The 24,429-nt window shown below is 50.2% G+C and overlaps 1 protein-coding gene across 1 annotated transcript in view; it reads right to left on the bottom strand.

Moving 5' to 3' along the window:
• Nucleotides 1-16,122, bottom strand: part of LOC147081053 (dynein regulatory complex subunit 7-like) — a 72,520-nt gene extending 56,398 nt beyond the window's left edge. The window contains exon 1 of the mRNA XM_085980984.1: nt 16,013-16,122. The gene's annotated coding sequence lies outside the window, so the exon portion shown is untranslated. The remainder of the gene's footprint in view (nt 1-16,012) is intronic.
• Between the last annotated feature and the right edge of the window lie 8,307 nt (nt 16,123-24,429).

Here is a 24,429-nt window from a genome sequence, read left to right as displayed (position 1 = left end):
GACAAATCAAATTAGGCAGGGCTGCCTTGAGGATGAGTTCATTGAGTGTATTAGGGATGGGTTTCTTGAGCAGTATGTAACTGAACCGACCAGGGGGCAAGCAACCTTAGATCTGGTCCTGTGTAACGAGACAGGATTAATTAAAAATGTCCTCGTAAAGGATCTCCTTGGAATGAGTGACCATAACATGGTTGAATTCCATATTCAATTAGAGGGTGAGAAGGTTGGATCTCAAACAAGTGTGCTAAGCTTGAATAAAGGAGACTATGAAGGTATGAGAGCGGAATTGAGTAGAGTGGATTGGGAAAATAGATTATAGGGTAAGACGATACATGATCAGTGGTGTACATTTAAGGAGTTATTTTACAACTTCCAAAAAATATATATTCCACTGAGAAGAAAAGGGTGTAAAAGAAAAGACAGCCATCCGTGGCTAAGTAAAGAAATTAAGGATAGTATTCGACTAAAAACAAGGGCATATAAGGTAGCCAAATCTAGTGGGAGGAGGATTGGGAAAACTTTAAAAGACAGCAAAAAATAACAAAATGATTGATTAAGAAAGGGAAGATAGATTATGAAAGTAAATTAGCAAAAAATATAAAAACAGATAGTTAGAGTTTTTATAGTTATATAAAAAGAAAAAGAGTGGCTAAAGTAAATGTTGGTCCCTTAGAAGATGAGACTGGGAAATTAATGGTGGGAAATATGGAGTTGGCAAAAACACTGAATGAATATTTTGTATCAGTCTTTACAGTAGAGGACGCTAAGAATATCCCAACACTGGACAAACAGGGGGCTAAAGGGGGGGAGGAGCTAAACACGATCAAAATCACTAAGGAAGTGGTACTCGGTAAAATAATGGGACTCAAGGCGGATAAATCACCTGAACCTGATGGCTTACATCCTAGGGTCTTGAGGGAAGTGGCGGTAGGGATTGTGGATGCATTGGTAATAATTTTCCAAAACTCCCTGGACTCAGCAAAGGTCCCGGCAGACTGGAAAACTGCTAATGTAACACCCTTATTTAAAAAGGGCAGCAGACAGAAGGCTGGAAACTATAGATCGGTTAGTCTAACATCTGTGGTAGGTAAAATTTTGGAGTCCATTATTAAGGAGACAGTAACAGGACATTTGGATAATCATAATTTAATAGGACAAAGTCAGCATGGTTTTATGAAGGGGAAGTCATGTTTGACAAATTTGCTGGAGTTCTTTGAGGAAGTAACATATAGGGTGGATAAAGGGGAACCGGTGGGCGTAGTGTATTTAGACTTCCAAAAGGCATTTGACAAGGTGCCACACAAAAGATTATTGCTTAAGATAAAAAATCACGGGATTGGGGGTAATATTCTGGCATGGATAGAGGATTGGCTATCTAACAGAAGGCAGAGAGTTGGGATAAATGGTTCATTCTCAGACTGGCAATCAGTAACTAGTGGTGTTCCACAGGGGTCAGTGCTGGGTCCCCAACTCTTTACAATCTATATTAACGATTTGGAGGAGGGGACAGAGTGTAACATATCAAAGTTTGCAGATGATACTAAGATGGGAGGGAAAGTAGTGAGTGAGGAGGACATAAAAAACCTGCAAGGGGACATAGACAGGCTAAGTAAGTGGGCAGAGATTTGGCAGATGGAATACAATGCTGGAATGTGTGAGGTTATGCACTTTGGCAGGAAAAATCGTAGAGCAAGTTATTATCTTAATGGCAAGAAACTTGAAAGTACTGAAGTACAAAGGGATCTGGGGGTCCTGTGCATGAAACTCAAAAGGTTAGTATGCAGGTGCAGCAAGTGATTCATTGCTAGGGGGATAGAATATAAAAATAGGGAGGTATTGCTTCAGTTGTACAAGGTATTGGTGAGACCGCACCTGGAATACGGCATACAGTTTTGGTGTCCATACTTAAGAAAGGACATACTTGCTCTCGAGTCAGTACAAAGAAGGTTCACTCGGTTAATCCCGGGGATGAGGGGATGGACATATGAGGAGAGGTTGAGTAGATTGGGACTCTACTCATTGGAGTTCAGAAGAATGAGAGGCGATCTTATTGAAACATATAAGATTGTGAAGGGGTTGGATCGGGTGGATGCGGGGAGGATGTTCCCGATGATGGGTGAAACTAGAACTAGGGGGCATAGTCTTAGAATAAGGGGCTGCTCTTTCAAAACTGAGATGAGGAGGAACTACTTCACTCAGAGGGTGGTAGGTCCATGGAATATGCTGCCCCAAAAAGCTGTAGAAGCTACATCATTACATAAATTTAAAACATAAATAGACAGTTTCCTAGAAGTAAAGGGAATTAAGGGTTACGGGGAGCGGGCAGGAATTTGGACATGAGTCTAGGTTCGGATCGGACATGGCCCTGTGGGTAGCGGAGCAGGCCCAGGGGCCGTGTAGCCTGATCTTGCTCCTATTTCGTGTGTCTAATTCTGTTAGATTCAGGAGATGGTTCTGTGATAGTAGATTGGCGGTTAGGATCAGATCAGCCATGATCTTATTGAATGGCGGAGCAGGCTCGAGGGGCCGATTGGCCTACTCCTGCTCCAATTTCTTATGTTCTTATGTTCTTATGTTCTTATATCACCACTACTGGCTCCCCGGTTTATGCACGGGCTAGAAGGCTTGAACCCGGCAAGCTTGCGGCTGCGAAAGCGGAGTTCGACACGATGGAGCGGCTGGGGATTATTCGCCGGTCGAATAGTCCCTGGTCTTCACCTCTCCACATTGTTCCGAAACCGGGCGGCAGCCGGCGGCCATGCGGTGACTACCGACACCTGAACGATGCCACTACTCCTGATCGGTACCCGATCCCGCATATTCAGGATTTCTCGGCCCATTTGGCGGGAAATTCTATCTTTTCTAAAGTCGACCTTGTCTGGGGGTATCACCAGGTTCCCGTGCACCCGCAAGATGTCCCGAAAACCGCAGTCATCACCCCTTTCGGCCTTTTTGAGTTCCTGCGGATGCCGTTTGGTTTGAAGAACGCGACACAGGCTTCCAGCGCTAAATGCACTCCGTGCTCCGAGACCTAAACTTCATCTTCGTCTACCTCGACGACATTCTCATCGCCAGCGCCAGCAAGGAAGAGCACATCTGCCATTTGTGTACCCTCTTTACACGCCTCAGTCAGCACGGTTTGATCATCAACCCGGCCAAGTGCCAGTTCGGCCTGCAGCTGATCGATTTCTTGGTACACCGCATAACATCAGACGGCGCAGTCCCCTTACTGACGAAGGTGGAAGCTGTTACCTCTTTCCCGTGCCCGCCAACCGTCAAGGCCCTGCAAGAGTTCCTGGGGATGGTCAATTTCTATCACCGATTCGTCCCTAAGGCGGCTCAGCTTATGCAGCCTTTGTACGGGGGCCTCAAGGGCAAGTCCGGTAAGGATCCGATCAGCTGGACGGCCGAGATGGACCAGGCGTTCGTCAACATCAAGAGCGCTTTGGCCAACGCAACCATGCTGGCGCACCCACTTCCAGGTGCCACCATCGCCCTTACCACAGACGCATCAGACTACGCCATCGGCGCAGTGCAGGAGCAGTGGGTGAACGGCACGTGGCAACTGCTGGCGTTTTTCAGCCGTCAACTACGGTTCAATGAAAGAAAATACAGCACCTTCGATCGGGAGTTGCTGGCCCTTTTTCTAGCCATTCGCCATTTCCAGTTCTTATTAGAAGGACGTCCCTTCACGGCTTTTGTCGACCACAAGCCTCTAACGTTCACTTTGACCAAGACCGCCGAACCGTGGTCAGCTCGTCAACAACGTCACCTGATGTTTATTTCTGAATTTACCACGGACATTCAACATGTGTCTGGTAAAGACAACCTGCTAGCAGATTGCCTCTCCCGCGCGACAGTCCATGCGGTTTGATATACCTATCAATTCGTCCAATGAAAAGCGACGAGTTAAGAAAGTAACTATAGGTTTTTATTGACTAAATAACAGAGCCCACCCTCGTGGGTGATCGGATCCAAGAAGGAGGAATACCAGCCAGTCGACCACCTTTATACCTGGGCAGGTAGGTGGAGCCATGGGCGGAGTCAGCAGTGGTCAGCCCAGGTATAGCAGCATGACAAGAGGCGACCTCGTACAGTGATACAACAATGTGAACAGTGATAACTATAGGGAAACGATCTAACAGTGATAACTATAGTGTAACGATAGTGACCGGGTGGAATGCAGCACCGCCGGGAGGACCTCCTGCCAGCGAGAGGTTGGGAGGCCCTTAGACTTTAAGGCTAAGAGGACGGCCTTCCATACCGTCGCGTTCTCTCTTTCCACCTGGCCGTTCCCTCGGGGGTTGTAGCTGGTGGTCCTGCTAGTGGCGATGCCTCTCGCTAGTAGGAACTGACGGAGTTCCTCGCTCATGAAGGAGGCACCCCGGTCACTATGTATATAGTTTGGGAACCCGAACAAGGCAAAGAGGTCGTTCAGGCATTTAACGACCGTGGTGCTGGTCATGTCTGGGCAGGGGAAGGCAAAGGGGAAACGGGAGTACTCATCAACAATGTTGAGGAAGTACACATTACGGTCAGAGGACGGGAGGGGCCCCTTAAAATCGATGCTCAAGCGCTCGAAGGGGCGGGTGGCCTTGATCAGGCTTGCTCTGTCCGGCCTAAAGAAGTGCGGTTTGCACTCGGCACAGGTCTGGCAGTTCCTGGTCATGGTCCTGACCTCCTCGATGGAGTAGGTCAGGTTGCGGGCCTTAATGAAGTGGTAAAGCCTGGTGACCCCGGGGTGGCAGAGGTCGTTGTGGAGGGTCTGAAGTCTATCAATTTGCGCGTTGGCGCATGTAATTCGCGATAGAGCGTCAGGGGGTTCGTTCAGCTTACCAGGCCGGTGCAAGATATCATAATCGTAGGTGGATAGCTCGATTCTCCACCTCAAGATCTTGTCATTCTTGATTTTACCCCTCAGCTTGTTATTAAACATAAAAGCGACCGAACGCTGGTCGGTGAGGAGGGTAAATCGCTTGCCTGCGAGGTAATGCCTCCAGCGGCGTACCGCCTCCACAATCGCCTGGGCCTCCTTCTCGGCCGAAGAGTGTCGGATCTCAGGGCCCTGTAGGGTCCTTGAGAAGAAGGCCACCGGTCTCCCCTCCTGGTTGAGGGTAGCGGCTAGGGCGAAGTCGGATGCATCGCTCTCCACTTGGAAGGGGATGGACTCATCCACTGCGTGCATAGTGGCCTTAGCAATGTCTCCCCTGATGAGGGAGAAGGCCGCGCGTGCTTCTTCCGTAAGGGGGAAGGAGGTGGTCTTCATGAGTGGTCTGGCTTTGTCCGCATAATTCGGCACCCATTGGGCATAGTAGGCGAAGAGCCCCAGGGTTCTCTTCAGCGCCTTTGGACAGTGGGGAAGGGGTAGCTCCATGAGGGGACGCATTCTTTCGGGATCGGGGCCGATGATTCCGTTCTCTACTATGCAGCCGAGGATGGCAAGGCGCGAGGTGTTAAACACACATTTCTCCTTATTGTAGGTGAGGTTCAGCCGTTGGGCCGTACGGAGGAATCTTTCCAGATTAGCGTCATGGTCTTGCCGGTCGCGGCCGCAGATGGTGACGTTATCTAGATAGGGGAACGTGGCTTGCAGCCCGTTCTGGTCAACCATCCGGTCCATCTCCCTTTGGAAGACCGAAACCCCGTTGGTGACGCCGAAGGGGACCCTAAGGAAGTGGTAGAGGCGGCCATTCGCCTCGAAGGTGGTATACTGGCGGTCCTCGGGGCGGATAGGGAGTTGGTGGTAGGCCGACTTAAGGTCGATGGTAGAGAATACCCGGTATTGAGCAATCTGATTGACCATATCAGATATGCGGGGAAGGGGGTATGCGTCCAGCTGGGTGTACCGGTTTATGGTTTGGCTGTAGTCGATGACCAGGCGGTTTTTATTGCCGGTCTTAACGACTACAACCTGGGCACGCCAGGGGCTGCTGCTCCCCTCGATGATGCCCTCCTTCAGGAGACGCTGCACCTCAGAGCTAATGAAAGCTCTGTCCCCGGCGCTGTACCGCCTGCTCTTGGTAGCGACGGGTTTGCAGTCGGGGGTGAGGTTAGCGAACAGGGAAGGTGGCGGGACCTTGAGGGTGGATAGGCCGCAGGTGTTACGCGGTGGGTGATTTAAAGGCTGCTGGTTGTCGACTGTGAGCGGGGGGAGGGGTCCACCGTATGCTAGAGTGACGCTTTGGAGGTGGGATTGAAAATCCAGCCCTAGTAGGACGGCAGCGCATAGCTGGGGCAGGACGAGGAGTTTAAAGTTTTTATACTCCGTGCCCTTAACCGACAGGGTCACAACACAGTAGCCGCTGATGTCTGTGGCGTGGGACCTCGATGCCATCGAGATCCGGTTGCGCGTTGGCTGGACAGTGAGGGAGTAGTGGCTCACCGTGTCTGGATGTATGAAGCTCTCCGTGCTTCCGCTGTCGAACAGGCAGGTCGTGGCGTGGCCGTCTACTTTGATGTCCATCATTGACTTGGACAGATGATGCGGGCGAGCTTGGTCCAGTGTGACGGAGGCTAGTCTGTGGCTGAGCGGGTCGCTGTAGTCTGTGGGTGAAGCGGTCGTCAGGTCTGGAGGTAAGGTGGCGGTCGAGCGTGGTGGGTAAAATGGAGGCGCCCACAAGGTTGGGCAAAATGGCGGAGAAGATGGCTGCCCCCACAACCCACATGAGGCACTGCTGGCGTCGGTTGCCTGGATCAAAGATGGCCACCCCCATTGCTCACACGAGGGGATGCTGGCATCTGTGGCCTTGATAAAAGATGGCCGCCCCCACAGTTCGCATGAGGCACTGCTGGCCTCTGCTGCTCTCCCTCTGCAGGCCTTCGCGAAGTGGCCTTTCTTCAGGCAGCTGGAGCACGTCGCGTTTTTGGCTGGGCAGCGCGACCTCGGGTGTTTCGCCTGCCCACAGAAGAAGCAGCCGGCGGCCCGGTCGCGGGGGTCCGAAGTCGCAGCCGGTACCGGGGGTGGCGGTCCCGATCGGGTCCGGGACGCCGACGCTGAGGTAGGTCCCGGGGGCGGCGCTACGAGGGGTATTGCGGTCGGGGTCGGGCCCGAGTCCCAGAGTCGCGAACTGTACCTGGAATACACCTCGAGGTCCCGCTGGGTCACTTCTAGGGAGTAGGCCAAGGCTGCAGCTGTGTTCAGGTCGAGGTCCTTTGATTCCAGCAGTCTCTGCCGTGAGTAGTCGGACCGAAGGCCTTTCACGAAGGCATCGCGGATGTTATCTTCAGTGTTTTCTGCAGCCGATACTGCTTTAAAGTCACAGTCCCTGCCGAGTGTTCGTAGCGCCCGTAAAAATTCAGCTACAGACTCTCCTGGCTGTTGCGGGCGGGATCTTAGGAGGTGTCTGGCATACATGGAATTTACCGGGCTCCGGTACTGCTGTTTCAGTAGGTTGATAGCGGCCTCGTAAGTAGTAATGTCCTGGATGAGTGCGTATACTTTAGGGCTCGCTTGGGCGGTCAGAACTCTTAGTTTGGATCTCTGAGGGACGCCGGATTCTTCCAGGTAGGATTCGAAGCAGCACAGCCAGTGTTTGAAGTCGAGGGCTGCGTTTGTTGCTTGTGGGTTTAGATCCAGGTACGGTGGTTTGAGGGCTCGCAGCCAAGCCGGCTGCTGTGGCTGTTGTAGCTGGGCGTCTGGCTGGTTGTTTGGCTGCTCCGTTGACTGGTTGTTTGGCTGCTCAAGTAACGACATTTTAAAATTTAGTCAATAAAATTGATATACCTATCAATTCATCCAATGAAAAGCGACGAGTTAAGAAAGTAACTATAGGTTTTTATTGACTAAATAACAGAGCCCACCCTCGTGGGTGATCGGATCCAAGAAGGAGGAATACCAGCCAGTCGACCACCTTTATACCTGGGCAGGTAGGTGGAGCCATGGGCGGAGTCGGCAGTGGTCAGCCCAGGCATAGCAGCGTGACAAGAGGCGACCTCGTACAGTGATACAACAATGTGAACAGTGATAACTATAGGGAAACGATCTAACAGTGATAACTATAGTGTAACGATAGTGAACGGTAAAAGTGGTTTACCACACGGTTCACCTTGGGATTGACTACGCCCTCATGGCTGCGGATCAGGCCTCGGACCCAGAGGTCCAATCATACAGAACCGTCCCCTCTAGTTTCCAAGCGACCGACGTCAGGTTCCAGGCTGCAGGCACCACGCTCCTTTGCGACGTCTCCATGGGCGTTCCCCGACCTATCGTCCCAGTCGCATGGCGCCGGAAGGTGTTTGACGCCATACACGGGTTGTCGCACCCTGGTATGAAGGCTTCACAACGGCTAATGTCGGCGAAGTTCGTCTGGAAGGGTATGCACCTCGATGTCCGTGACTGGGCCAACACCTGCGTGGTCTGCCAGAAGGCCAAGGTCCAGCGTCATGTAAAAGCTCTGGTGGCTACGTTCGCTGTTCCGGAGCATCGTTTCGACCACATGCATGTGGACCTTGTGGGGCCACTTCCGCCTTCCCATGGTTATACGCATCTCCTCACCATGGTGGACCACACCACTAGGTGGCCAGAGGCAATTCCTTTGATTTCCACCACTTCGGCAGACATCGCTAGAGCTTTCACCTCCTGCTGGGTTGCTCATTTCGGAGTACCGGCGGACATCTCCTCCGATCGTGGGCCACAATTTTCCTCAGAGCTCTGGAACGCTGTAGCTCAGGGGCTCAGCACCAAACTTCATCACACCACCGCCTATCATCCACAGGCGAACAGCCTGTGTGAACGATTCCACAGGTCGCTTAAAGCCGCCTTACGGGCCAGTCTTCAAGGTGCGGGATGGGTGGACAGACTCCCATGGGTCCTTTTGGGTCTTCGTACAGCGCCCAAAGAAGACCTGCAATTGTCCTCGGCAGATCTCGTTTATGGCCAGCCGCTCCGAGTACCAGGGGATTGCCTCCCTTCTCCTACAGAGCCGTGGTCCGCCTCCCAGCAACTCGTCAGCCACCAGGAAGTGGCCAGATGCTTTGCTCCGGTGCCTATATTAAATCACGGCCTACAGAGCTCCCACGTGCCAGTGGAGCTGAAGAACGCCGAGTACGTATTTATCCGCCACGACGCTCACTGGGATCCACTAAAGCCCCCTTACACTGGTCCTTTCCGCGTCATCGAATCAGGAGACAAATCCTTTTCGGTCGACATCGGAGGAAAGCCGGATCACATTTCAGTGGACTGGTTGAAGCCGGCTCACTTGGACCTGGACCGCCCAGTCATCATCGCTCAGCCGCCGAAACGTGGCCGACTGCCCGCAGCCGCCGTGCCAGAGCAACCACAGCCGCCCGCCAGCTCGACCACACTCACCGCGCCAGCTCGACCACAACCGCCCGCCAGCTCGACCACCGTCCATCAGCTTCCTCTGCAGGGTTACCGAAGTCGCTCGGACAGACTTGTCAGGCCTCCTCGACGCCTCACTTTTGCTGTTAAAGACAATTCTGGGGGGGCGCATGTGGCGGAGCCACCAAAGGACCCAGATCGTTTGTATATAATTCCTTTAACAACATGTTAGCTACAGCCTGAGTCTGTATCTTTATTTATGCTGTTTAACTGTACAGAGCGTGGTTACTTTAACAGCGCGGCTAAAACGTGATGACGTCACGCCGTTCATCACGTGATTCCCCACTGGCGGGAAAACGTGATGACGTCATGCCGTCAGCCACGGGACTGCAGGGGCAGTCCTCGTGGAGCCTCCAGAGAGAGCAGACCTACATTCGATGTTATCCTGCAGTTCCTTGTTAAAACCTGTTTGTTTCATTAAAGTTCGTTTTGTTTGATCACCTGAGTAGAACTCAGTCTTTTAGTTAGGAACCAGCGTTCCTACACGTTCCTCGAACCACTGCTCTCGCCGCATCCTGTGATCCATGCTCAACGCCATCTGCCGCCACATGCACGCTTGCGACCTCTCTCTTCAGTAGCACCGACTTACTCTATCTCAAATCTATCCTGGTCCGCAGTTCCATTTCATCCTTCGACTCATCTGGTGCTTTAACAATTAACTTTTTTTCTTCCTTTCAGGTGTTAAGGATCACAAGGTTCAACAGCTCTTGGACACCAATGCCTCTCCGGATCCTTCTTCCCCTTCACTTTCCTCTGACCCCATCCCTTCTTTCAATCTCAGCTCTTGTCATTTTTTCACTATCCCCTGACCTTCCACTCTCTCACCTCAAACAATCAGTCCTCAGCAAAGGCCTGAGCTTCATCCCTTAATGCCCCCACCTCAATGAATTTCGAGCTCAGCAAGACTCTGAGCTCCTCTTCTGTCGCCTTCACCTTTGCGCCCACTTCTTTGGCAGGAGTCTTCCTCTCGCACAGTGGACCCTTTCTCCCAAAAGTTCTTCAAAGTTCTCGTTTCCACCTGAACCCCTCCCTCTGGAATCTTACCCTCTCTAGATCTTTTCATTGAGAACTGCCGATGTGACATCGGTTGTCTCAATTTCTCTGCTCTCGTCACCTACTCTAACCTACCTCCCTCTGAACTGGCAACACTCCGTTATCTCAGGTCCAACCCTAACATTGTCATTAAACTTGCTGACGAGGGTGGCGCTGTTGTTGTTTGGCGAACCGACCTCTACCTAGCAACGGCTGAACACCAACTCTCTGCTGCCTCCTCGTACCTCTCCCTGGACCATGACCCCACCACTGAATGTCAAGCCATCATTTCCAAGACTGTCACTGACCTCATCTCCTCTGTAGATCTTCCCTCCATGGCTTCCAACCTCATAGTCCCCCAACACCACACAGCCTGCTTCTACCTCCTTCCCAAAATCCACAAACAGGACTGCCCTGGTAAACCCATCGTTTCAGTCTGTTCTTGCCCCACGGAACTGATTTCTTCCTATCTCAACTATATTTTTTCTCCCCTTGTCCAGTCTCTTCCCACCTACATCCGCAACTCATCCGACACCCTCCGCCACTTTATCTGTTTCCAATTTCCTGCCCTAACTGTCTCCTTTTTACCATGGACATCCAATCCTTCTACACCTCCAGCCCCCAACAGGAGGCTTCTTCCTCGAACAGAGGCCCAACCAGCCCCCATCCACCACCATCCTCCACAGCCTGGCTCAATTTGTTCTCACATTGAACAATTTCTCCTTTGACTCCACTCATTTCCTCCAGTTAAAAGGTGTTGCTATGGGAACCCGCATGGGCCCTAGCTATGCCTGCTTTTTTGTGGGATATGTGGAACATTCTCAGGTCCCCTCCCTCACCTCGTTTTCTGGTACATTGATGACTGTATCGGTGCCGTTTCCTGCTCTCGCCCTGAACTGGAAAATGTCATCAACTTTGCTCCCAATTTCCACCCTTCCCTCGCCTTCACATGGTCCATCTCAGACTCTTCCCTTCACTTCCTTGACTTCTCTGTCTCCATTCCTTGGGATAGGCTATCGACCAATATCCACCATAAGCCCACTGACTCCCACAGCCACCTTGGCTACATTTCCCAGTTTCTCCATCTCCGTCGCATCTGTTCTGACGATGCTACCTTCCACACCAATGCTTCTGATATGTCTCCCTTTTTTCTCAACCGAACATTCCCCTCCACCGCGGTTGACAGAACCCTCGACCATATATAATAGCAAAATACTGCGGATACTGGAAATCTGAAATAACAACAGAAAACGCTGGAAAAACTCAGCAGGCCATGGAGAGAGAAACAGGGTTAATGTTTCAGGTCTGGGATACTTCATCAGAACTGGAAAAAGCTGAAGATGTAACAGATATTAGGCAGGTGCAGAGACAGTGGGGGGGGGAGGCGGGGGTGGAAGGAATTGAAGGAACATACTGTGCTTTTGTAAGAGGCAGGAAAGATAAAATGTTGCAAATGGGAATGGCAAAATCATACAGCATGAAAAATGGGGGAAGGGGTTATAGTTTGAAATTGTTGAACTCAATGTTGAGTCCAGAAGGCTGTAAAGTGCCTAATCGAAAGATGAGGTGCTGTTCCTTGAACTTACATTGAGCTACATTGGAGCAGTGTAATAGGCCGAGGACAAAGAGGTCAGAGTGGGAGTAAAGCGGTGAATTAAAGTGACAGACGACCGGAAGCTCAGGGTCACCCTTACGGACTGAACAGAGGTGTTCCGCAAAGCGGCCGCCCAATCTGCGTTTGGTCTCCCCAATGTAGAGGAGACCGCATCGTGAGCAGCGAATACAGTGTACTAAATTGCAAGAAGTACAAGTAAATCGCTGTTTCACCTGGAAGGAGTTTTTGGGGCCCTGGACAGTGGGAAGGGAGGAGGTAAAAGGGTATGTGTTGCATCTCCTGCGCTTGCGCGGAAAGGTGCCAGGCGAAGGGGAAGGGCCGTTAGGGGTGACTGAGGAGTGGACCAGGGTGTCGCGGAGGGAGCGGTCCCTTCGGAATGCTGAAAGGGGAGGGGAGGGGAAGATGCGTTTGGTGGTGAGGTCACGTTGGAGGTGGCGGAAATGGCGGAGGATGATCCATTGAATGTGGAGGCTGGTGGGGTGAAAGTGAGGACAAGGGGAACCCTATCATGGTTCTGGGAGGGAGGGGAAGGGGTGAGAGCAGAAGCGCGGGAAATGGAACGGACACGGTCAAGGGCCGTGTCAACCACAGTAGAGGGAAATCCTCGGTTGAAGAAAAAGGAAGACATGTCGGAGTCACTGGTATGGAAGGTGGCATCATCAGAACAGACGCGGCGGAGACGGAGAAACTGGGAGAATGGAATAGAGTCCTTACAGGGAGCGGGGTGGGAGGAAGTGTAGTCCAGGTAGCTGTGGGAGTCAGTGGGCTTGTGGTGGATGTTTGTCGAAAGCCGATCGCCAGAAATGGAGACGGAGAAGTCAAGGAAGGGAAGAGTCAGAGATGGACCATGTGAAGGTGAAGGAAGGGTGGAAATTGGAAGTAAAGTGAATGAACTTTTCAAGTTCAGGGGGAGAGCAGGAGACTGCACCGATACAGTCATCGATATACCGGAAAAAGAGGTGAGGGAGGGGACCTGAGTAGGACTGGAACAAAGAATGTTCCACATATCCCATGAAAAGGCAGGCATAGCTAGGGCCCATGAGGGTTCCCATAGCAACACCTTTAATTTGGAGGAAGTGAATGGAGCCAGAGGAGAAGTTGTTCAATGTGAGAACAAGTTCAGCCAGGCGGAGAGGGGTGGTGGTGGATGGGGACTGGTTGGGCCTCTGTTCAAGGAAGAAGCGGAGCACCCTCAGGCCGTCCTGGTGGGGGATGGAGGTGTAGAGGGATTGTACGTCCATAGTGAAAAGGAGATGGTTGGGGCCAGGAAACTGGAAACTGTTAAAGTGACGGAGGGTGTCGGAAGAGTTGCGAATGTAGGTGGGAAGAGGCTGGACAAGGGGAGAAAAAATAGAGTCGAGATAGGAAGAGATAAATTTCGTGGGGCAAGAACAGGCTGAAACGATGGGTCTACCAGGGCAGTCCTGTTTGTGGATCTTGGGAAGGAGGTAGAAGCGGGCTGTGCGGGGTTGGGAGACAATGAGGTTGGCGGCCATGGAGGGAAGATCTCCAGAGGAGATGAGGTCAGTGACACTCTTGGAAACAATGGCTTGATGTTTGCTAGTGGGGTCATGGTCCAGGGGGGGTAGGAGGAGGAGTCAGAGAGTTGGCGTTCAGCTTCCGCACGGTAGAGGTCGGTTCGCCAAACAACAACAGCACCACCCTTATCAGCAGGTTTAATGATAATGTTAGGGTTGGATCGGAGAGAACGGAGTGCTGCAAGTTCAGAGGGAGGTAGGTTGGAGTGAGAGAGGGGAGCAGAGAAATTGAGACGGCCGATGTCACGCCGGCAGTTTGCAATGACAAGATCTAGAGAGGGTAAGAGGCCAGAGGGAGGGGTCCAGGTAGAACGAGAATTTAGAAAGCAGGAGAAAGGGTCAGCTGTGTGGGGGGAAGACTCCTGGCCAAAGAAGTGGGCACGGAGATGAAGGCGACGGAAAAAGAGCTCAGCATCGTGCCAAGCTTGAAATTCACTGAGGTGGGGGAGTAAGGGGATGAAGCTCAGGCCTTTGCTGAGGACTGATCGTTCGGGGTCAGAGAGGGGAAGGTCAGAGGGGATAGTGAAAACACGGCAGGGGGTGAGATTTGAAGAAGGGATTGGGTCAAAGGAAAGTGAAGGGGAAGAAGGTTCCGGAGGGGGGTTGGTGTTCAAGAGTTGATGAAGCTTGCGATCAGAAAGCAAGAAAAAAAGTTTTTTGTTGAAGCGTCGGATGAGTCGAAGGATGAAATGGAACTGTGGACAGCTTTGAGATAGAGTGCGTCGGGGCTGCTGAAGAGAGAGGTCGAGAGCGTTCATGTGGCGGCGTATGGCGTTGACCTCGACCATATATATTGCATTTCCTGCACTTCTGCTCCCCTCCCTCCCAGAAACTCGATAGTGTTCCCTTGTCTTCACCTTTCAACCCACCAGCCTCCACATTCAAAGGATCGTCCTCCGCCAATTCCACCACCTCCAGCGTGATCCCACCACCAAACACGTCTTCCCCTCACCTCCCCTTTCAGGGGATCATTCCCTACGTGACACCATGGTCCACTACTTAACCACCTCCAACACCCCCTCCCCTTCCCACGGCACCTTCTCATGCAAGCACAGGAGAGGCAGCACCTGCCCTTTTACCTCTTCCCTTCCCACTGTCCAGGGCCCCAAACACTCCTTCCAGGTGAAACAGCGATTTACATGTACTTCTTTCAATTTATTATACTGTATTCACTGCTCACGATGCGGTCTCCTCTACACTGGGGAGATAAAACGACGATTGGGTGATTGCTTTCCAGAACAACTCCATTCAGTCCGCAATCGTGACCTTGATCTTCCAGTCGCCTGCCATTTTAATTCTCTGCCTCACTCCCACTCTGACCTCTCTGTCCTCTGCCTCCTACACTGTTCCAATAAAGCGCAACGTAAGCTCGAGGAACAGCACCTCATCTTTCGATTAGGCACTTTACAGACTTCCGGACTCAACATTAAGTTCAACAATTTCAGATCATAACCTCTGCCCCCATTTTTTGGACCGTAGCTGTTGGTGGTGATTCTGCTATTCTCATTTACATCTCCTCTAGACCCATCTTTTGTTTCTTTACTTGTTCCATTACCATCTCCTTTTCCCTTTTGTCAGTTAATCTCTCCTGCCTTCCACCCTATCAAAGACCTTCCCTTTTGTAGTTTGCTCCCCTCCCCCTTTCCCTGCCTCTGTACTGGCGTAAAACCCGTTATATCTCTAACTTTTTCCACTTCGATAAAGGGTCGTCGACCTGAAACGTTAACTCTGTTTCTCACTCCACAGATGCTGCCTGACCTGCTGAGTTTCTGTTTTTTTTCAGATTTCCAGCAGCCGCAGTATTTTGCTTTTGTCCCCTAACAAATTATCCGATCATTATCTCATTGCTGTTTGTGGGACCTTGTCTTTCTTTTTTTCAAACTAAATAATAGAAACCAGTATCAAACCCAGTGCAGCCTACAGAACTGTCAGCACTTTCAGACTGAGCTACCTTACTAGGTTAAGAAAGAAAGACTTGCATTTAAATAGCGCCTTTCACCAGACGTCCCAAAACGCTTTACAGCCAATGAAGTACTTTTTGGAGTGTAGTCACTGTTGTAATGTGGGAAGCGTGGCAGCCAATTTGCACTCAGCAAGCTCCCACAAACAGCAATGTGATAATGACCAGAAAAACTGTTTTTGTTATGTTGATTGAGGGATAAGTATAGGCCAGGACACCTCCCCTGCTCTTCTTCGAAATAGTGCCATGGGATCTTTTAGAGAGAGCAGACGGGGCCTCGGTTTAACATCTCATCCAAAAGACAGCACCTCCCGAGAGTGCAGCGGGCTCAGTAGAACACTAGGAGTGTCAGCCAAGATTTTTGTGCTGAGGTCTCTGGAGTGGGATTGAACCCACAACCTTCTGACTTGGAGGGAAGGGTGCGACCAATGGAGCCACGGCTGACACACATGCATTACATTATTGAAATAGAACAACTGACTCACACACCATAATAACTTGAAATAATTTTAACAATGATCCTTTACCTTTGTGTGTTGTTAAACAGTATAAATTGTTGGTTTCTGAGACCTCCCCTTTAGGTTGCAAGTGCTTTCTTTGCCACTTCAGGGCCTGTCTGGCTGACTGGAAGCCTCTGTTTAACTGGCAACCAGAGCTTAGCAACCAGTCCCTAGCAACAGCAGTAACAATGGGCAAGGCACCCTGGGAATTGTAGTCTTTTCTCCTCTGGTGCTGAGCCAGCTCTGAGGAAAGCCAACCAAAGTTTAAAAGGAAAGGCCGAATTTGTGGCTACATTTTGAACTGCTAGATTTTAAACATTTGTCCGTGGAAACCTTTTGGCTGAGAGACGCTGCTTGCTCAGTGGCTTTTGGGGCTTCCTGCTCTGGCCTACAGCAGGCCTCACAGCCTGTTAACTTTGCCACCACTTGGAAGAATTTGGTTTTCAGCTGATTGGTAAAGTGAGACGGCAGAGATGGTGAGGACTTTCCCTGCACCCTCTCTCCCCGCCTCCCCCCCAACCCCCCCGGCCATTATCACTTCAAACTTAATCATAAATGACCCTTTAAAAAAGATATCTAGCTGTTGTTCCCATGACCCCAGTTTTCTACCTTTGAACCCCTCTGATCTCAGTTTTCTATCTCCCCCCGCACCCCCCCAGTCATCTCCCTTCACCCCCGCTGGTTATCACCGCTCTCCTCCCCACCGCCACCCCCGCAGTGATCTCCCTCCACCTGCTGCCCCACACCCCACCCTGGTTATCTTCCCGTCCTCCCCAGAAATCTCCCTCCACCACCCCTTGGCTTATCTTCCCCCACCTCAACCAGGTATCTCTTCCCCCCACTCAGTTATCTCCCCTTGCCCCAGGTTATTCTGCCCCCCACCCGCCATTGCTAGAGGTTTGATCACATGACGTCTGCAAGTGTTATTGTAATTACATTATAAAGGTTGGGACCCATGTCGTTCAGTATTTTTGCTCATGGTTTCACCAGCTGTTGTGTGAGAAGTTCAGGGAAGCAGGAGGCCACCCATGAGTAGGTGACGAGGGGAAACCGAGGGTGGGGAATGGGGAAACAGAAGGTGGGGAAGAGGGGAAACCAAGATAAAAACAGAAAATGCTGGAAAGACTCAGCAAGATCAGTGGAGAGAGAAACAGAGTTAATGGCCCCAGTATTAACTTGGAGGTGTTGTGTTGGTACCTTTCTACCTAGACACAATTAGAACTCAGAACCCAGAGATTCAAACATGAAGTGCTTTATTCAGGAAGGAAAGGAAAGTTCTGGAGAGTCCTGAACAAAGAGAGCTAAACTTAACCAAGAGAACACCCAACTATTTATCTGCTGTGACAGCGCCACCACAGGTGGGAGGAGAACACACAATACATAACATATTCCTCCCCTCTTAAATGAAAGGTCCACATTATTCCTCAACAAGTAAGTTACTTTCAATGCACTCAACTAACCAAGGGTAGAGGTAGACTGCCTCAAACCCTGACTTTACCCTGGGGTTTATTCTGCCCCAGTCTTGTGGGTAAGTCACTAAGCCTACAGATCCAAGCGTCTTAGAGGCCGCCGCTCTCTGACAGGATACCGGCGGTCATCGCTGGCTTCCACAGCAGTAGGCATTGACACAGGCCTGGATGGAGAAGGTGCCTGTGTCAGTCGAAAGTCAGGAGTTTGCACAGGTGGAACAGTCTCTATGACTTCCTGTGTTGGAGAAGAGCACTGTGGCAAAGGATGCTGGTTTGCGGTATCATCCGGAAACAGTTCAGGCCAACCAGCCGTTGGAGCCTCTGTGGCTGTCTCTGCTCCTAGCAACAGTTGATCTGTGTGTCTTCTCCAGACGATGTCCTCGGCAGTCTCAACCGTGTAAGACACAGGGCCCGTCTGCACGATCACCGTAGCAGGAACTCATTTGGGTCCAGTGTTGTAGTTTCGAGCTAGGACGTGCTCTCCAGGATGAAATCGTCTCTCCTTGGCTCTTTTATCTCTCTTTTCAACTTGAGCTTGTTGTTGACAATGGACAACCTGTTCTGCCCTTGGAGGCTTGAGTAAGTCAAAACTTGTCCGCAACTGCCACTTCATCATGAGCGAAGCAGGGGAAGTTTTGGTTGTGGCATGCGGCTCGTTCCTGTAGGACAACAGGAAGCTGTTCAAATGTTGGTGGATTGAGCCCTGACCTTGCGATGCCTTCAAGGCGTGCTTCAAAGTTTGCACGAACCTTTCTGCCAGGCCGTTAGTAGAGGGATGATAGGGCGCAGACCTGATGTGTTGGACACCATTCACATGCAGGAAGGTTGCAAACTCCTGTGATACAAATTGTGGACCGTTGTCACTTACGAGTTGTTCCGGTGAGCCATAACGGCTGAACATCTCACCAAGTTTCTCAATTGTTTTCTCTGCCATGGTAGACCTCATCACAGCGACCTCCGGCCACTTGCTACGAGCATCCACAACCACCATAAACATCTTCTCTTCGAAAGGACCGGCGAAGTCCACATGTACTCGCTGCCACACGTCTGCAGGCCAATCCCAGGGATGTAGTGTTGCCAGTTGTGGAACATGTTGACATGGGGAACATGTTTTGGCTTTCTCCTCAATATTTCCATCGAGACCTGGCCACCAGAAGTAGCTTCTTGCCATTTCCTTCATCCGAACCATCCCACTGTGGCCTGTATGAAGTTGTTGCAGTATAGGTTCCCTCAGAGGTGGCGGAATGATGACACAGCGTCCCCAAAGAAGACAACCTGCCTGGACGGAGAGCTCATTTCTTTTTGAAACGTAAGGTTTCAAACTAGGAGAATCTCCTATGGCTCTCCCTCGAATGACATCGTCCATTATCTCAGACAGGACTGGATCGTTGCGGGTGTACCTTCGCACCTGAACTGCCATGACAGGTGCTCCCTCCACTTGTCTAAAGTAGAAGATGTCTATCTGATGAGGCTCTGGGGGAGTAACAGGCAAGGGTAGCCTCAAGAGACCGTCTGTGTTGCCGTGCAAGTCTGATTTGCGATATTTGATGTCGTATGTGTGTCCTGACAACAGTAAAGCCCACCTTTGCATCCTGCTTGCAGCAAGAGACGGAATTCTGGTGTGGGGCCTGAAGATTGAGGTCAATGGACGGTGGTCCGTCAGGAGTGTGAACCTTCTCCCAAACAGGTACTGATGACATTTTTGAATTCCAAAAACGATTCCCAAGGCCTCGCGCTCAATCTGTGCATAGTTACTCTCGGCCTTGTTCAAGGTGCGTGATGCGAAGGCGATAGGTTTCTTTTCACCAGAAGGCATGATGTGGGATATGACTGCTCCCACACCATATGGTGATGCATCACATGCTAGCTGCACGGGTAGCTTTGGGTCGAAGTGTGTCAGGACCTCCGATTTCAGCAATGCTTTCTTTGTTTGGGCGAAAGCTTCATTGCACAGTTCAGCCCATTTCCATGTTTTGCCTTGACATAGCAACTGATGTAACGGCTTCAGCAATGTTGCTAAGTCTGGAATAAACTTCCCATAGTAGTTCAGTAGCCCCAGAAATGAACGTAACTGGCTCACATTCTGGGGTGCTGGGCCTCCACGATTGCCTTGACCTTTGACAGCGCCTTATGCAGGCCAGTAGCGTCAATCACACGCCCCAGGTACTCAACTGAAGACTGAAAGAATTCACATTTGTCTTTACGAACTCTGAGTCCATACTCTTTCAGTCGTTGTAGTGTCGCATCCAAGTTCAGAAGATGAACCTCCTCATTTGTCCCAGTGACAAGGATGTCGTCCAGGTAGCACTGGACTCCTGGCAGTCCACTCAAAATCTGATCCATTGCCCTTTGGAATAGAGCAGGGGCCGACGTAATTCCAAACGGAAGGCGGCAGTACCTGTATAGCCCCTTGTGTGTCACAATTGTCAGCAGCTCCTTTGATTTGTCATCGACATGCATTTGTAGATAAGCCTGGCATAAGTCTATTTTGCTGAATTTTGCCCTCCGGCCAGGCCCGTAAAAAGATCATCAATGAGGGGAAGAGGGTTCTGTTCTGCAGACAGCACCGGGTTAATAGTCACTTTAAAATCCCCGCAGATTCGAACAGATGCATCCTTTTTCAGGACAGGAACAATGGGTGTGGCCCATTTGCTCACGCTCACAGGCTCCAGGACTCCATTCTCGACTAAGGCCTCCAAGTTAGCCTCAACTTTTGCCCTAATTGCATATGGTACAGGTCGGGCTTTGTGAAACTTCGGCTTGCTGTCAGGTTTAATGTCCAGTCTCACGCTGATCTTTTTCATGCTCCCAAATTCCCCATTGAAGAGTTCTGCATGTTTGTTTAACACTGCAGTCAGACCTGACTCCCCTTTTGACATCATGCGGACTGCAGGCCAGTCCAGCGTGATTTTCTCTAGCCACGCACGTCCCAGTAGTGATGGGTAATTTCCCTTTACCACATATAGTGGCAGTTTCGCAGTCTGTCCGTTCAATTTAACTGTCACCTCAATGGCGCCTCTCATGGCCACAGGTTCGCCGGTATACGTCTTTAGCACAATGTTTGTTGGCTGAAGGGTAAGATGCTTTTGCATTTTGTTGTAGACAGTGTCTGAAACAAGGGACACAGCCGCGCCTGTGTCCACCTCCATCCGCACTGATTGTCCCTCCACTAGTGGTGACACCCAGTAGCCATTTGAACCACCTGCAACCGTCAGTATGTGCGCCTCTTCCTCCTCAGAGGTGTCGCTCCCCTCTGTTTTGCTTGTTCCATCTTACTGCACTGAATGAACACTCTTTTTCCTCTCTTGTCCAAATACAGACATTTTGCTTTCATGCTTCCCAGCTCTGTCTGTTCTTTTTTTACCTCTACAGGCACATTCAATGTGACCCTTTTTGCCACAATTTCGGCATTCCAGCTCCGTACACCAGCAGTCATTAGCGTGATGGCCCGTTTTCCCACAACGGTAACATGTGCCGTTCCGCGCACCTTTAGGCTCAGACGACACCTTGTGAACTCTTCCTGTTGAACTCAACTGGTGAGCCTCCTTTTCCACCATCTCCATGGAGACACTAACTTCAATGGCCTTTTCAAGAGTAAGGTTGTCCTCAGTAAGAAGGCGCTTCTGTGTGGCTGCACTTTGCAGACCACACACAAGTCTGTCTCTAATGGTGTCATTCAGCAACTCCTTGAACTCGCAGTGTTCTGACAACCTTTTTAAAGCAGCAATAAACATCATCACTGATTCCCCCTCCTCTTGATTCCGTTTGTGAAATCTAAATCTCTCAGCAATAACCAGAGGTTTTGGTGAAAATTGTGCTCCAAGAATTTCCACTAGTTGCTTATATGTTTTAGTTCCTGGCTTATCTGGCTGCACAAGGCTGCGAAGTAAATTGAATATCTTTGGCCCCATTACACTCAAAAAGGTAGGCACGACCTTTTCGTTTGCCACTGCATTCGCCAATACAAAATAGTCAAAACGTTCCGAATAAGCGCTCCATTGCTCCACATTTTCATCAAAATCACCGATGTTTCCTAATATAGTAGCCATCTCACATTTCAAATTAAAATTTCTGTTTACTCACTGCACCCGTAATGTTAATGTGATGCTGCAATCTCTGTTCTGAGTGTTTGCCAAGAAAGTTCCCACAACGCAGATTCATCCGATCCTCGTCGCCACTTTGTTGTGTCGGTACCTTTCTACCTAGACACAATTAGAACTCAGAACCCAGAGATTCAAACATGAAGTGCTTTATTCAGGAAGGAAAGGAAAGTTCTGGAGAGTTCTGAACAAAGAGAGCTAAACTTAACCAAGAGAACACCCAACCATTTATCTGCTGTGACAGCGCCACCACAGGTGGGAGGAGAACACACAATACATAACAGGATGCTCATCCTTATACAAGTTCATGCCTCTCCCTGATAGTCACCCTCATCAAATGCGCTACATCCATCAGGTAAACACATGCCATTACAGTCACTCATAGGTCTGTTCTTTCCCTCCTTGCAGGAGAAGTGAGCACAGAATACCAGGGAGTAGGAGAGAGCTGGAGGTGAGGTGATCCTCCACAGATCTCACTTTTTTTTTTAGGTTGTAACCAACAGGGTAGATAGGGGGGAAGCAGTGGTGTATTTGGATTTTCAAAAAGCATTCAATAAGGTGCCACACAAGAGGTTATCACACAAAATTACTGTTCATGGTATTGGGGGTAATATATTAGCATGGATTGAGGATTGTTAACGGACAGAAAACAGGGAGTAGGAATAAACAGGACTTTTTCGGGTTGGCAGGCTGTAACTAGTGGGGTACCGTAAAGATCAGTGCTTGGGCCTCAGCTATTTACAATCTATATCAATGACTTAGATGAAGGGACTGAGTGTAATGTATCCAAGTTTGCTGATGATACAAAGTTAGATGGGAAAGTAAGTTGTGAGGAGAACGCAAAGAGGCTGAAAAGGGATATAGACAGGGCAGATGGAATATAATGTGGAGAAATGTGAAGTTATCTACTTTGTTAGGAATAATAGAAAACCAGAATATTTTTTAAATGGTGAGAGACTGGGAAATGTTGATATTCAGCGGGACCAGGGTGTTCTTATACATGAATCACTGAAAGTTAACATGCAGGTACAGCAAGCAATTAGGAAAGCAAATGGTATGTTGGCCTTTATTACAAAGGGATTGGCGTATAAGAGTAAAGAAGTCTTACAACAGCACGGTGGCATAGTGGTTAGCACTGTTGCCTCACAGCGCCAGGGACCCGGGTTCGAATCCAGCCTCGGGTGACTGTCTGTGTGGAGTTTGCACATTCTCCCTGTGTTTGCGTGGGTTTCCTCCGGGTGCTCCGGTTTCCTCCCACAGTCCAAAGATGTGTGGGTTAGGTTGATTGGCTATGATAAATTGACCCTTAGTGTTAGGGGGGATTAAATACGTGGGGTTACGGGGATAGGGTGGGATATGTGTTGGTGTAGGGGTTATGGGGATTGGGTGGGACATGTGTCGGTGCAGGCTCGATGGGCCGAAATGGCCTCTATCTGCACTGTGGGGTTTCTGTGATTTCTGTGATCTGTGAATTATATAGGGCCTTGGTGAGACCACACCTGGAGTACTGTGTACAGTTTTGGTCTCCTTACCTAAGAAAGGATATCCTTGCCATAGAGGGAGTGCAATGACGGTTCACTAGATTGATTCCTGGGATGAGGGGATTGTTCTATGAGGATTGAGTAGCCTAGGCCTATATGCCCTACAGTTTAGAAGAATGAGAGGCGATCTCATTGAAACATATAAAATTCTTAAAGGGCTTGACAGGGTAGATACAGGGAGGATGCTTCCCCTGGCTGGGGAATCTAGAACTAGTGGTCACAGTCTCAGAATAAGGGGTCAGCCATTTAGGACTGAGATGAGGAGGAATTTCTTCACCCAGAGATTGGTGAGCCTGTGGAATTCTCTACCACAGAAGACAGTTGAAGTCAATTCATTAAATATATTCAAGAAGGAGTTAGATATATTTCTTAAGGCTAAGGGGATCAAGAAATATGGGGAGAAAGCAGGGACAGGGTACTGAATTTGGATGATCAGCCATGATCGCATTGAATGGCGGAGCAGGCTCGAGGGGCTGAATGGCCTATTCCTGCTCTTATTTTCTATGTTTCTATGTTTCTACGTGTGTGACTTGGAGGGTAACTTGGAGGTGGTGGTGTTCCCATGCGTCTGCTGCCCTTGTCTTTCTAGGTGGAAGAGGTTGTGCATTTGCAAGGTTCTGCCGAAGAAGCCTTGTCAAGTTGCTGCAGTGCACCTTGTAGGTGGTACACACTGCAGCCATGGTGCACCGGTGGTGGAGGGAGTGAATGTTTAAAGTGGTGGATGGGGTGTCAATCAACCGGGCTGCTTTGTCCTGGATGGTGTCGAGCTTCTTGAGTGTTGTTGCAGCTGCACTCATCCAGGGAAGTGGAGTGTATTCCATCACACTCCTTACTTGTGCCTTGTAGATGGTGGAAAGGCTTTGGGGAGTCAGGAGGTGAGACACTCACCGCAGAATACCTAGCTTCTGACCTGCTCTTGTTGCCACAGTATTTATGTGGCTGGTCCAGTTAAGTTTCTGGTCAATGGTGACCCCCAGGATGTTGATGGTGGGGGATTCAGCGATGGTAATGCCATTGAATGTCAAGGGGAGGTGGTTAGACTGTCTTGTTGGAGATAGTCATTGCCTGGCACTTCTGTGGCACGAATGTTACCTGCCACTTATCAGCCCAAGCCTGAACGTCATCCAGGTCTTGTTGCATGTGGGCATGGACTGCTTCATTATCGGAGGAGTTGTGAATGGCGCTGAACACTGTGCAGTCATCAGCGAACATCCCCATTTGTAACCTTATGTTGGAGGGAAGGCTATTGATGAAGCAGCTGAAGATGGTTGGGCCTAGGACACTGCCCTGAGGAACTTCTGCAGTGATGTCCTGGGGCTGTGATGATTGACCTT

This window comes from Somniosus microcephalus, unplaced genomic scaffold (assembly GCF_052327205.1).
Source record: "Somniosus microcephalus isolate GS21.2 unplaced genomic scaffold, FLI_Smic_1.0 scaffold843, whole genome shotgun sequence".
NCBI classification, from domain to species: Eukaryota; Metazoa; Chordata; class Chondrichthyes; order Squaliformes; family Somniosidae; genus Somniosus; species Somniosus microcephalus.
This window is presented reverse-complemented; position numbering and strand designations above follow the sequence as displayed.